The sequence below is a fragment of the Mustela erminea genome, chromosome 3, assembly GCF_009829155.1.
Source record: "Mustela erminea isolate mMusErm1 chromosome 3, mMusErm1.Pri, whole genome shotgun sequence".
Classification (NCBI taxonomy): domain Eukaryota; kingdom Metazoa; phylum Chordata; class Mammalia; order Carnivora; family Mustelidae; genus Mustela; species Mustela erminea.
The window spans coordinates 53,095,967-53,109,305 of NC_045616.1; the positions used below are offsets into that span (position 1 = coordinate 53,095,967).

General features: G+C 34.2%; 1 long non-coding RNA gene across 1 annotated transcript in view; it reads left to right on the forward strand.

Moving 5' to 3' along the window:
* Positions 1–2,564: 2,564 nt before the first annotated feature.
* The window catches only part of LOC116586168, a 55,218-nt gene continuing 44,443 nt past the window's right edge, over positions 2,565–13,339 (forward strand). The window contains exons 1-4 of the long non-coding RNA XR_004283922.1: positions 2,565–2,627; positions 7,024–7,081; positions 11,180–11,285; positions 12,697–12,786. This is a non-coding gene — a long non-coding RNA (uncharacterized LOC116586168). The remainder of the gene's footprint in view (positions 2,628–7,023; positions 7,082–11,179; positions 11,286–12,696; positions 12,787–13,339) is intronic.

A 13,339-nucleotide genomic window follows, 5' to 3' on the forward strand; every position in this document is an offset into this window, starting at 1 on the left:
AAAAACAGAAAAGAACACAGGGTGTTACAGAAAATAAAGCAAAACACATAAGACAGTAAAGTGTAGGTAAGAGGAGTGCCTGCGTGGGAGTGTTACATGTGATGACATGGTATATAGCCACGCTGACCCTGTGCATTATGTTAATATACTGTATTAAAAGGGGGTACTCATTCACTTTTTAATCATTTGAACCTCATTCTCATATGATAAACTTATTATCTGGATAGAATTTTGAGGTCCTATTTCATTTCTTTAAAACTTAGGAAAACAATAAAATGCAGAGATTAAAGCAATTACTAACTTTTATTTTTTGGGCAACAAATATTTATTCATGTCTACATGCACTAGAAACAAGTAGATTGAGGGAATAAATAAGAGCTCATCATTCTAAGAAGCACAGGTAAAAATCAACTAATAAAGATAATGAAACTAAATACAATAAGATTACAGCTGATTTTCACCTTGAGAAAGGGGTCACTGACTAGTTTATCATAGAAGGGATACTAGCAATTGTTGAGTGATTTCTAGGGAAAGCTGAGAACAAGGATGGCTGGCAAGGAGTGAGGGTTCTTACAGGAACTGACCTACTAGTAGGCTTCATTTAAAAAAATAAAAGAGCAAAAATAACTAATGTCTTTCATATGCTTTACCCATAAATAACAGATCTTCACCAGAATGTTAAGTGAAGACAAAATTATGTGGTATCAATGCAGATGTTCTTTATTGGCCTATTTTAAAAGACCTTTTTTTATAAGGTGAGAGAAAAACATTTTAATTGCTCTCTCAATTATACATTCTTTTAAATCTTAATCTAAATGCAGATCGGTTCACTGGTAATTATCCATCAAGTTTTGGCTGTATGGATCAATTATTATAATATTGAGTCAATTATTAAAGGCAAATGATCTGGTCATGTTTCAAGAGTGATCCTAATATTTTGATTGTACAATAAATCCCATTTCCAACTCTTTTCTGAGATTGCAATGTTTGGGTGGACAGACGTTTTAGAAGACACTGTGTCACTCGACATTTCTCCCCAGTCTGGGAGGAGGATTGAGAAAACCCACGAGTCCAAAAGAACTTGTTGACCAGCATTCAGATCTCAGGAGTATGGCTACTGTGCAAAGCTAGTGCAAAGCTAAATTCATAGAGACAGAAGTTCTTACCCTGCAGGGTAAGAGACTTTACTCCTTCAGTCCTTCTTATCACATGGAGTGTTAGTGGATAAATTCTGAAAGACAAAAGGCATTCCTGTAATCCTTTCAATAAAAACAAGGTTCTGGACTAACTGTATAGAAACAAGATGGGTGAACCTTTAGAAATAAAAAGTAAATGCCTAACTGTTCTAAAAAAAAATAAGCATAAATAGCTTATTTGGGTGTGTATGATGCTCAACAGTTAGCTAGAACCTATAAAGAAAATAGAAACTACCTTGTTTTTCAGGGACAAATATCATTTGTGTAGTTATATTACAGCAATGTGGTGACTGTAGGGGTCAACTAATCAGAGACTAGGCCATTGCGATGAGACACTCCTCCTTCCTTTCATTGTTTGCCTTATCCACGAAAACAAACTGTGTAATTCTCCTTTCCTAAGTTAGATGATAATTCAGATAATTCAGTATATTTCTACATTGTTTGTTTTATTTAATAAATCTTTATATCTAAGAATTTCCTAAATTAATGCTAAATAGAAAAGAGTAGCAAAGAGGTAAATATTTTCCTCCTGAATCTAATCTTTTATTAATCTGCATACATGTTATTCCAAATATATACATGTAGATTGCCACATATATATGTGCATAGAATGTATAAATGCATATATATTATACATGAATGATTTATTACAGAAATATCAGTGTTTCTAGATTACACTGCATACTTGATGAGCTGTCATTAGTGCAGAAAGGATACATAGCTTTTCAACAAAAGAAAAGAATGAGGCTGCCAGAGTGTTGCAGTGGTTTGGGCTTTTTTTTTTTTTTTTTTTTCCAGCATCCATCCCTGCCAATCTCTGCACTGCCAGTAGGGAAAACCATATCCATGGCAACCAACCGTACCATTCCAACCCACATCAATGACGCCTCCAATCTAAACTGTCAAATATTCTATGCACATCATGTAAAATAGGTCTCTTTCCCCTTATACCTCTGTGCATCTCGTTTCCGTGGCTACATGTTTATGCAAATGAGAATTGTCCTTTCTCTCTCAGGTTGATTGAACACTGAATTTGTTTTGCACCTTGGCAATGCAGAGCCATGCTGTCTTGCCACCTGGTCTACCACATAATTGCAAAAAATTACATTATAATGATAACTGTCCCCAAATTAGCCTGATAACACCATCTACCTGCCTTGTGAGCGAAAGAAACAGTGTGCAATAAAGAAGGATGTTAAAACAGAGTCGAGATAGGGGAATAATGTTTAATTGGCTCTCCAGAGTCTACTAATTTTCAGAATTGGAAACCTAGTGTTTGATTTGTTCTTTTTAGTCAGTGAGAAGAAAAAATATCCTTCATAAATTCTGAATGACAAATTTGCCCATCCTTTTTTGCATGTGGTTCCAGCATCCCAGGGAATCTAAAGTGTCATTTCCTCTCTGGAAGAAAGGAAGCAGAAAACATGCTAGGTATGTACTCTAAATTTTCACTCAGTATCAGCTCCAGCTATAAATTTCTCCCAATCCCCTGTATCTTCCCCTTTCTCTTTCCCCGAAACCCCCTCGAAATACCTTGGATCAATAGCTTTCTTTTAGAGTTAAGAGGCAGGATTTTTTATAGGATGACACATATTAAAATTAGAATAAATAGAATAAAATTAAGATAAAGCTGGGACTCTTAACAGAATTGCCCTTTCTCTTTTCCCATCTTTTAAAATCTATTGCCCCCCACATTATTAGATCCTCTAAATAATTTTGTTGTGGTAGTGGTTAGTTTCTTCGTCAGAAGAATTACAATTAAACATTTTGCAAATAATAAAAATGATCAATTGCTTTATATTTCATTCATTTTTAGTTATAACTTATGTTGATATGATGACTTAACTAAGGATATTTTTAATGCTAATTTTTTTCTGCAAAATGAAGGACTGGAGATGTAAAAATGGAGTTTGTAGTATATTTCCCCAGGGTTTAAGTGACAAAATAAAGGATACTAGATTCTATTATGATAAATGTTGGGCATATATTTTACTTTTCCCCCTACTTAATGCCTCCCTCTCTCTGCAAAATGAATCCTTCAGTATTTAAAAAAAGAAAAAAAAAAAGGAACAATTTTATACAATTTTATGAGATTTTTGTCTTAGACTATAAACTTTGTTTATGTAGACTCTGAGTCACCTATGAGCAGATTCGGGAGATACAAAGATTATAAAGGTGGACAAGATCTTTTTTACAATTCAATAGATCATCTGTAAATGTGTCCTGGCCAATGATAAAAAAAAAATGATGACGGTTCCAAAGTCAGAACTGTAACCATCTTTTCTCCCATCTTTTTCTCCAAACTCTACACACCATTTAGGTTTTAGCTGGGGCCCCACTTTCTCCCTGACTAAGAAGATCATAAAGTGATGACTTCCTTCTCTGATCTCTTGGCTCGATGAGTGCTGTTGGCTCAGGATTTCATTAGATGCCATTTCCCATTGGTATGACTTGTGTCTGCCAGGATTGTAAACCCTGGGGCAGAGTTGGAGGAAAATAATTTCATATAATTCTTTTATATTTTCAGTCCTTAAAGTGAATATTTTGCTCAGTTAAATTGAATATCAAGTCTGGGTTGTTCCTGGATTTTAGGCTGAGACATTTTAGGCAGTGAACAACTAATAAACATGCCTCGGGTCATGGCAGAAGAAAAATCAACTTGTAGGTGTGTTCACTATTGTTCAAAAATCGTGTCAAATGTTTTACATATGCAACAGTGATCTTTTCCTTGTTAAAATTTACTTTTAAATAATAGATTATATTTTTCAAAAGCAATAATATTTGAAAGAGAGGACATGATGTCCTTCAAAATTCTGTTTGGTTGTTAGATCTCCACCAATAATATTATTTCCTGAGCACTGATCTTGCCTCTTCGGGGAATTACTAAGGAAATGAAAGACCTAATTTAATAAAGATTACAGCCAAATAAGATGATAGATATATATAAACACAAGTGATGCAAAATTTAAAAACCATGGTTCAATATCAATTATGACTGTTAATATCATCATTCCAGTAGATTTACCAAATGTAATATATGAAATTTCTAGGTATTTTGGAAGGCTAAAAAAATGATCATTGAAGTTAGATTCTGGAAGTAAAAGTATGGATGATTAGTTTAAGTCAAATTTGCCTGAAGAGGACAAATATTTAAGGACCCAAATTTTTTATAGGGCCAATTTTTTAAAACCTAGGGTGTGTGTGATTTTGGACTTTCCCCATCCAGTCTCAATGTTGGAGCTCCATACTCTTCTAAATAGCCTTTTCTGGGAGCAAGAAAACTTGCTTTTAGAGTTTCATTCTGTTAGGGAATCCCTTGCTGAATCCACCTTATTTCATCCTTGACTTTACCCATGCAAGTAAGGCAGAAATCCATTTGCAAAATGTAAGCGCCAGAAAAGTTTGTTTGAATCCCACCAGTGAGAAAAAGGAGAGTTTATGCAAACAACTAGAAATTGCCTTAATTCTCTTATCTACTTTTTGTACCTACACAATTAACACTGTCTAGATTCCTATAAAAGAGATTTTTTCATGGCATCATTACAGAGAAAAATAAACAAAATCCAAAAAAGTCTGCTAACTAAGAACAACTTGTGAAATGATAATACTATTGTCAAATAAATAGTAACAGCAAATTATTATGAAGCACTGTGTTCAAAGCACTTTTTAATTCCTTTACATAATCTAAATCATTTAGTCCTCACGACAGCATTGCAATATTGACCTTGTTTTACAGATGAGAAAACTGAGGGATAGAGAGGTACCAAAGTTACACAGCTGGGAAATAGATCTCCCAAGACCAGATTCATCTTGCTGTAAAGTCCTAAAGTGTTAAATTTTTCATTTTTATGCCGTATGACCTTTTAAGAAATATTTTTATTCTCAATTATCACAATAAAGTTGTATCAGTAAGAAAATCTCCTGAAATTATGGTATTCCAAAATTCTGTCATCATAACTCAAATTCCCTTTCATTTAATATTTCAAAGCATGAAATTCAGTCTTCTCTTGGGGAGAAGAAACCCTTTCTGAAAGACTTCAAAATTGGAAACATTACTTTTAATGCCAGCAATGATTTAGAAGACTTATGGTGATTTTTAAAAATATCTGGATATATGTTCATTCATTCAGGCAGATAGTTACTAAATGCTGGCACTGTTCTTGGCTCTCAGGATCCAGCAGGAAACCGAAGAAAGATTGTGCCTTCATGGGACTCACTTTCTAGTGAGATGAGAGATTAGAGAATAGATAGAATAGAATAGAATAGAATAGAATAGAATAGAATAGAATAGAATGCGATGCAATATAATACAATAGATGACAGATGGTGAGAAGTGCTAAAGAGAAAAAATGAAACAAAATAAGGGTATATAGAACAAGGAAAAGGAGGCTGCTCCTTTAACAGGCCAGAAAAGTTTTTCTTGGTACTGTGATATTTGACCAGAAATTTGAATGAAGTGAAGGGGGGAGCCCAGACATTCAAAACTGGCTTGCTAGGTTCAAGGATTGTTAGGATGGCCAATGGGGTAAGGGAGAAATTGCTGTAGGAGATGCCATCTGTGAAGCAGCAGATGGTCAGATCATGGAGACTTGCAGGAGAATTTTACATACTCTTCCTTCTACTCTGAGAGAGACGGGAAGCCATCCAAGGGTTTTCAGCTGAGGAGTGATTAAGAACTGACTTATTTTGTAAAAGGATCACACCGACTCAGAGAAATATGGACTGGAGGGTTGGTGAAATCCTGGAGCCTAGTTCCAGAGGCTTTTATATCATCCCAAGCAGAAGGTGATGGTGGCTTGGATCAACATGGCAGGAGATGATTTGTGAGGATAGATGTCAAAGTTGTAAACTACAAGATTTTATAATATATTAGACATGGAATGTGGAAAAATCAAGGTGTAAAGGATAACTCTGTTCTATTACAAGATGAAATAGGAAGTTTTATGCTTAGCTAAAAAAACTATAGGTAAAGACTAAATATTTGAAATTAGATAAAATTATAAAACAGTTAAAGTTCTTCTTAGACTTTGAATTTGTTAGGTACTCAGTTTAAAACAATTATTGATCATTACTTCTTTAGTGCCAGTGTTTTTTTGGTGTTATCCAGCTTTTCCTTGAAGACATAACTTGATAAGTTAGGAAAATTCTCTAACTTAGAAACAACAGCCCTTATCAAAACTCGTTTTTCTTGTTGTTGTTTTCTTTTTGTTGTTTTTTGTTTGTTTTGGTCTTCCAAATCTTGGATGTTCTCCCGTTTTGTCCTACTTCTTAAGCCATTCTTTGTTAGTCTTTTTTGCTGGCTCCCCTTCCTTGGCATTTCTTAATTCCCAGTTCTTTCTTTGTGTTTGTTGCAAGCCACCTTTTTATATCCATCTGCATATAGGTAACTCTACGTGGACCAGGTGCACACACTAGAAAAGCTTTAATTATTGTCCAAGTCCTGATGTAGAATTTTCTAGTCCTGCACTGTTCATTGTAGTAGTTAAATCTGCTAGTGGTTGCATGCTAATAGTGGTTCCATAGCTAAGAATGAAAATGTAGCGAATAGTGCTAATGGTGATAGGATTATGGGTAATCCTACTGAACACCGTAGATGCTATGTGTAACCCTCTGTGTAACGTATCTAAGTATATTGTATATACTGTGCAATACCTATTATGTTTTTTTTCTATACATGCCTATGATAAAGGTTAATTTAGAAATTAGGTATAGTAGGAGATTAACAACAATAACTAATAATAAAATAGAACAATTATAATAATATGCTATAATAAGAGTTATGTGAATGCGATCTGTCTCTCTTTCAAAATATCTTATTGTACGGTAGTCACACTTCCTGTGATGGTGTGAGATGATGGAATGCCTACATGATGAAACGAAATGAGGTGAGTGACATAGGCACAGGAATATAGAATTAGGCTACTATTGATCTTCTGACGATAGGTCAGAAGGAGGATCATCTACTTCTGGACTGCAGTTGACTATGGGTAACAAACTGGAAGTGAAACTTTGGTTAAGGGGAATGACTATAATAAAGGTGATTTAATAAGATAAATAAGTACAATTTGATAAAAATTATTGTGGCAACCAGTTAACCACTTGGCAAGGATAAATTTAAAACCCTAACCCAAACCCTAAAATAAAATAATTCTCCAAATGGGTGGAATATAAGTGCATAATAAAGTTTAAAACTACTAGAAGAAAATACAAATGCATATGTACAGGTGAAGAAAGCCCTTTCAGTGAAGACTCCAGGCAAAAATTTAAAGATAAATACTTTAAGATATCTCTGTGGGGAAAAGTACCACCATCCAAGTGAGAAAGCAAATGACAGACAAGAAAAAATATAACTATGTGTGACAAAAAGTTGTTAATGTCTAAGATGTAGAAATCTTACAAACGCATAACAAAAATAACATTTAACAGGCAAGGTACAAAAAAATCAGAAATATAAATGATAATATATGATGAAAAGCATTTCATCTTACTAGTAATCATAACTATGAACAAAAAATTAGAGATCCTCTCTCTTCTCATCAATCATCAGGCTGTCAAAGAGTTAGAGAAGGAAAATGCCCAGTATGGTTCACTGAAAAGAGATGGGCTCACACAGATTGTTGGCAGGAGTAAAATTAGTAGAAACTTTTCTACAGTGTAACTGGAAGTAATGTATTTAATTCAGAAATTCCACTTCCAAGAATTTTTTCAATAATCAGATTCATAAAGATAGAAATGTTGATATGTATCAAAAACAGTATTTATAATGTGGGAAAGCTGAAAGTAACTTAAATGTACAGCTATAGGTTATTGCTTGAGTAACTCATACATCCATAAAATGGAGTTCTTCTCAATTATTACAAATAATGGTGTCAATCTACATCGATCAATATGTAGCATGTTGATGATATGTTGCTAAATGCTAAAGGTAGTTTTCCAATGAATATGTCCCACTTTAAAGATACATATTATTTCAACCATACATATTGAAAATAACATATAAAAATATTGTCCGAAATGCTCTAGTGGTTCCATGCTATCGGTGGAAATATACTTAATAGCAGTTATGGTGGTAGGATTATGGGTAATTTTTTCCTGCTTGGTTTTATTTTTGGCATCTATCTTTCTGCATAAACATGAATAATTTAAATAATTTTAAAATGCAACAAATACATATATTGAAATGTCATGTTTCGTAGCAATGCCAGAAGCTTAGACCAGATGTTATGTTTATATGGCAAGAGCTCACTTGTGCCACACTTCTCTACTTTCTGACAGTGACACACGTCTTGTCCAGAATCTCCACAGCACATCTGTGTAGGTACTTACATCGGAGCCCACAGATTGAATTCAGTTCAACTGCAGAGAGCGGGCGCTGCCATGCTCCTTCTCAGGAAAACATGGCAATACTGGCATTGTCTCACATCAGGTGACTGAGCTCCAAAAATACTGCCCTTAATCCGTTACAAAAGGGTTCACTGGGATTTCCACGAGCTCTTGTTACAGCCTGGTCCTCCTTGCCCCTCACCCAGAGGAGAGTTTGGTTTCAAGTTCTTTATTCTAAAACAATTATTTTGTCTATTTTTAGAAACTCATTCTCAAACAATTATTTAAAAACATTAGAGTTTTGCTTATTGGAATAAAAACTCCCATTTATTTTTCAAGGAGCCGTGTAAGCTATGCTGGGCTGCTTTCAACTTCTCACATATTAGGAAGATAAGATTCAGAGATTTTATGTGATTTTTTTTCAAGGTGGCAGTGTGAGAATTCAAACTCAGCTATTTTCTTTCAAATCTGAAGATCCATTTAATTTTATCACATAGCCTTCTACGCCTGTCATTGAAAGCCATAGACTTTAACTGGCAAGAAGAGAAAACCCCAACACTTTTGATTGTAAAATACAATTGATAAGAAATGATAAATAATTACTTCATAAAATACTTTCCAACTTTTGTTTTTATTTTACAATTAAAAACAACACAAAAGAGAAGAGAAAGGGAAAATATTTTTTAAATTCCCTAAACAGACTCTTTTCTGAAAGCTACTTCTTACCCAGTATTTTTTTTTCTTTTAATTACTTGGAAATAAAACTGGAATAAACACACTGTGAAATCTACTGATTTATATGTGTTACAGATGGTATACTAGAAAGAAAACACTAAATTCAAGGAAAATATATACAACACAATGCTGCAAAGTATGCCACTCACCTACTTCATCTGGTATTCTTCAAATACAATGGAAATTATCCTTATATGTTTAAAACAATAATGTGGCTTATATCTTAAAAGCTAACAGTAAGGAAAATATTTGTAAATCAAAGGTTTTCAGCTGACTCTTTGTAAAATCGTAATTTGGTGTAATATTTTTCTCATGCTGAATGAGCCTTCTAGTGCATTAACATCCAGCCAGCAACGATGTCATGCTCTAGGAGCATCATTGTCAAAGTGTCCAATCAATTTGTTTGTATTCTGAATCATCCCCTATTCCTATTGGTTTTCTGCACATCAGTATTCAGCTAATGGTCTCAAAGTCCATGTTATATGTGTTAATCTAAAATTCCTCTGTATACAACCTCTGCGGAAATAACAGAAGAGGAGAGTATATTGGTCATACTACTTTCGTGTTTGTGAGACCCAAGAGTTGTACTCTCCGGGTCAGTACCAAATGGAGATATTTTCTAGTAGGTAATATTGCTTTTCATTACAAATTGGATCTGGTATGTGCTCTTGCAAATAGTCACATTTCTTTTTTCGTGGTTGGTTCTTAAATTAGTTATCCATGCAAGGTCAATAGTGCCTCCTTCAAGTCCTCCAGCTCCTTCAAGTCCTCCAGCAGCCTGCTGAAATGCTGATCAGTTTTATATTATTTCATTTGTCTTCTTCATGTTGAACAAAAGTTCACTGGCATAGAGATCCATGGGTCTGCATACTGTTTTTTAATGAGTTATAAGCAGTTGTTCTCATTAAAGTAATACATTTTAGAAAATTTGAAAAAGAAAAAAAATCACACAGTTATCACATTAACATAACCATTATTTGTGTTTATTATCTTCTGGTATATTTTATTAATAAATCTGTAAAAAGTATATATTTTTTAAAAAGGTGCCTTTTCTTTTTCCCCCTCTGACTTGTAGATATACCTAATTGCAGGAATCGTAATCCTTGCTTCATGATAATATTCTAATTAGTGGCTCAAGCATGTACTTCTTTGTAATACTATAAAATCCCTCAGAAATTCACCACCATTCCCCCAAAAGCTATGAGCTTGACAATAACTTACTATAACACACACTGTATCTCCTATCCCTCTACCTGCCTTCCCCCAGAGAAGTAGCATTCAGAATTCTGTTCTTATTGTCCCCTTACTTCATATATATGAAATATATATATTATATATGTTATAAGTATATAAATTATTGTGCGTATATGCATATATAAATTATACTTACATGTGATCCTAAAAATACTTATTTTATTTCTAACTTTGTAAAAGGTTTAATATACTGCATATAATCTTTTCAAATCTACTTTTTTCATTTAATAATTTCATTACTAAGACTTACAATGCTGTCTATCATTCTATGGCATTCATTATGGAATACTGTGACTCTATGACATTTCTTTCATCTATTCTCACTTGGATGGGCATTTGGGATGCCATTGTGATAGTCTTCATAACTCTCGGTTTTAGTAGTTTCATGGTATTCCATCAATTTTCCCAATCAATTCTCTATTTTTTTTAGTTTGGTTGTATCGATCAAGGTTGAAGTAAGCACCTTTGTACAAATAGTTTTTCTACACTAAATATTATACTTTAGATAAATAGAAATGGAATTATTAAGTTGAAAGATATGAACATAATAGAGATTTCTAATTTGCATTCTGAAGAATAACTCCAGCAATTGTACAATTATTGGGTTGCCATAAGAACTAACTTATTTTTTTTGGTTGTTAATTTAAGAGATAGTTATGTTTTGTTTTTAGGCTTCACTGACTTCAATCAATCAATGTTGGCATATTATAGAACTTAAGATTTGGAATCTTATCTTCTGATCTGATAATTTTCCATTTGATGAGGAAAAGCATTAAGGTAAGACATTAAGAATGAAATAATGGCTTATAGCCTGGGTTGGAAGTCTAGTTTCAAAATTTGAATGCAATATATTGTCAGTGAGGATTATTTATTCTTACTAAAGTGTCCCAACTTGGAAATGATGAAGTTGAAGCTCAAAGAAAAAAACAGACTTTTCTACCACTTAGGTAGCTCATTTTCTGTCACACTATATTGCTTTCCAACTGATCAAATATAAAATAGACCATCAAAACTTTCATTTCATTTTCATTTTGAATTATCTCTTTTCCACATTCCTGTAGGATTTATAATCCTGGCCTTGCCATGTACTACTTGAATATACTCCTATTGTTGTTGCTCTTTTTGATGATGAACACTTCATCAATCAATCAATCAATCAATCCACTTTGCTTGCGGATTCCTCTCCCATGAATTCATCCCTCATAATAGGTTGAACCGTGCTACACCTAGCATAGTTTGTTAATCCAGACTTGTGGAGCTGACCTGCCAGAAGTTACAGTCTTTCTACATTGGAGAAACTTCCCTGTCTTTCTTCTAAATCAAAGAATTATTAATGACATAGTTTTGATATCTCATTTTCAATACACTCTTTTTTAACATTCTCTATGTTCAATAATATTAATACTAACTACAGTTTGCATGACATTGTGGCATAATGGGTATTGCAGAGCTTGTATCATTTATATAAATTTCTGCCACGATTTTTTTGCCCTAGAAATGATCACATGACTTGGCCAATGGAAATAGTGATAGGAACCTCCCCCCCCTCCCCCGCCCAGGCTCACACAGGGTGAGAATACTTGCCAGGCACTCATATAACACATTGCGACTCTTCTCACTAACCACAACCACAGACAATTGTCATTCAGGCTGATTCATCCCTAACAAAGCAAACACATATTTAACACTTGGTCTTGATGACTAAAGTCAGCGATTTTACTCATCATAACTGCAAGTTCCCACCCTTTTCCTCAGTGCTGGCAATCTGCATCTGAATTGCCTGATGATTACTCTCCTCGGTTCATTTTGCCCACTCTCATAAACAATCGCCAATCCTTGTGGCCCCGTGCAAAAATAGACCCCTGGGTGGGTCATTCATTGTGTGTCCAAATACTGGACAAGTTTGTAAAGCAAATTCATATTTCCACGTCTGTCCTATTTCTGCTAACCTCAACCTGGAACACATAGCTTTCCCTAAGGTTTTATTAAAAAGGAGTATGCCCATATAGAACCTGTTCTCTTTTTTTCCCCTTCTTCTGATTGAGCAATTTCTTTGACTATAGAAGATGAATTTCACACATTTATCACATAAAAGATTCTCAGCCTCTCTTCCTCAGCAACCTAACTAAGCTCACAACATTTAGTTAGTAAAACCCTTTGCTGTATTAAATACATCTTTTCTTTGCAGCCCAGACAGTCTGTGCATTTCCCAGAACATGGGTTGATTTTATGTGCACAAAAAGTGGACAGTGAGCCCTTCAACACACTCTTCTCAATGGTAAGCCTATTCTGCATTATAACACTTACATGCATTTTCTCAAGGACTTCTCTGTATTTTGCAAACAAGAACTGAGGGTATTTGGTTGATGTGGAACCTGATTCACGGAAAGCTGACATAACAAACTTGAGTCTAAACAGGCAGTCCCTGGATAAGTTTGTTCAGAACCTTGACCTTTTAACTCTCTTTTGCTTTAACATTATGTAGGATCGATTTTTTTCACTCAGCCAGAAGAAAAAAAGAAAAAGCTTTAACAGTCATTTGAGAATGAATTGTTACCTCTTACTCATCTTGATATATAAGCCCTTGACTGTCAATGCTAAGCAAGGAAATACCAAGGGGAGAAATTCAGTTATATTGAAACACCAAACACAAGCACCACACAACAAGAAATGCAGACCACTTTAAACTGCTAATTCTGGTAGCTGTGAACTTTTGAATGAATTATGTGAGATGAAAGTTCATTTTGATATCGGTTGGATCTTAAGACACATCTTCCCATTGAAATTATGTGATCTGCTGATTATGTTCTTGGTGAAGAATGAAAAAAAAA